Raw genomic sequence first — 2,185 nt, 5'->3', positions numbered from 1 at the left:
TTCCATCTCCAAGAACCCACATCAAAAGGCCAGGTGTGGTGGTAGCGCTGTGAGGTGCAAACAGGCAGATACCTGGGGTTCAGTGTCCAATCGGCCTAGCCTAATTCATGAGTGCCAAGCCAATGAGAGATCCTGCCTCAATGAACAATGTGGACAGCACTTGAGGAATAACATCAAAAAGCTTGTCCTCTGACCTCCACACTCACCCACAGACACATGTGCACCTACACACACCTACACATATAGATGCGCAAAGCAAAACCAAAAATGATATACTTAGAAAATGCAAAGGCAAATTATGAGAAGTTAGAAAATTTTGGGGTTTCAAGGGGTGAAAATAGATTTATATCCAGAAATAAAAACAATTCTTACAAATCAATTGCTAAAAACCAAATAGCCCAGTCTAAAAGTGGGTAAAAGTCTTAAACATATTTCACAAAGAAAAATATATAGATGTCCAATTAATAAATGAAAAACTGCCTAATATCACTAGTGGTTAGAGAAATGCAAATTAAAACTGCAACAAGTTATGACTACAAATCACTAAAATGTGCAAAAAGCTTTACAAAGCAAACAACACTAAATAGTCATGAAGATGGAAAGCCAGTGGAATGCTCATACATTGCTGGCTAGAAAAGAAAATCATTCAATTACTTTGGAAAACCTTTTTGCTATTTCAGATAAAGCTAATCGCCCATCTTACAACGCAGTGATCCTAATTGATGGCATTTACTACAGACAAATGAAGACGTGCACACAAAATGTGTGCAGGACTCTTCACGGCAATGCTTATTTATATCCATTTCAAACTGGAAACAATTCAAATATCCATCAATTTAAGAATAAATAACAGGCTATTCATACAATGATACATAAATTGGCAATAAAAAGGAATCAACTACTGAGCGCACTCAGGAACATCTAGGAATTTCAAAATCATACTGAACAGGAGCTGTCAGAATAGAGGCTGGAGAGATGGCTCAGCAGTTAAGGCACTGGCTGCTCTTGCGGAAGACCAGAGTTTGGTTCCCAGCACCCACGTGGCAGCTAACAACCATCTATAACTCCAGTTCCAGGGGATCTGACGCCCTCTTCTGGTCTTCACAGGTACTGCACGCATGTGGCGAACTTACATACCTGTAGGCAAAACACTCATAGACATAAAAAATAATAAATAAATAAATAAGAAAGAGATGCCAGAATAAAAGAGGGCTTACTAGGAGACTTCGTGTGTACAAAGCTTTAGACTATGCAAAACCAATGTGTGGTGACAGAAATCAGAGCAGCATGGCTGGCTTCCTTTGGAAGGAGAGGAATTAACTGGTCATACACACAAGTGGAATTTCTCACAAAATGGAAATTTTGTAAATATCACTGTGGATGTGAATGGCATGGGTGTATGTATTAGTCAGAATTCATTGTGCACACCTGTTTATTTTTTGATATGCAAATTTGCTTCAATAAAATGAATGACTCAAAAATTAGTTGGGCATTTCAGTTTGCAAACAATTTTAACTTAATGTGATTTTATATATGTGGTTTTATTGGAAACTTTTTCTGTTAGCAGTAAGTTTCTTAGACAATTTCTTGAAACAAGTTGCATACTGACTTTTTCTTGTTATTATAATGCCAAATATCTGCCTCTATTTTGCAAACTCCTTTTATGTCTCTGTTGATCCCTGGATAAATAATTTATACCAACAAGATACATGATGATATTTCCCAGGTTTAAAGTTTCTTTCATTTGTTCCAATTTTTTTTTCACTTCAAACTAATTGTTACACATGGCTTATTATATCAGTAAGGTGCATTTTTTTATGTGCATGAATGTATTGCCCGCTTGTATGTAACTGCACCTGTGACGTGCAAAACCCACAGAGATCAGAAGAGGGTGTTGGACGCTGGAATTGGAGTTATGGATGGTTGTTAACCACTATGTAGGTGCTGTTAACTGAACCTGATCCTCTGCAAGAGCAGCCAGTGCTCTTAACTGCTGAGCCATCTCGTCAGTCCCAGTAAGGTATATTTTAAAATGAAATATTTATTTACTTATATCATGCACAGATTATAGACTTAAGCCTATAAAATATCAATTTTAATGTTAAATAAAAAGATACTGAACAATCATATATCCTTTTATATTGGTTTTGCCTAGTGCCTATAGATAAATGTATATTTGCTTTCT

The sequence above is a fragment of the Nannospalax galili genome, unplaced genomic scaffold (assembly GCF_000622305.1).
Source record: "Nannospalax galili isolate Female #2095 unplaced genomic scaffold, S.galili_v1.0 scaffold1272, whole genome shotgun sequence".
NCBI lineage: Eukaryota > Metazoa > Chordata > Mammalia > Rodentia > Spalacidae > Nannospalax > Nannospalax galili.
The sequence above is the reverse complement of the archived record's forward strand: the minus strand, read 5'-3'. Positions refer to the sequence as shown.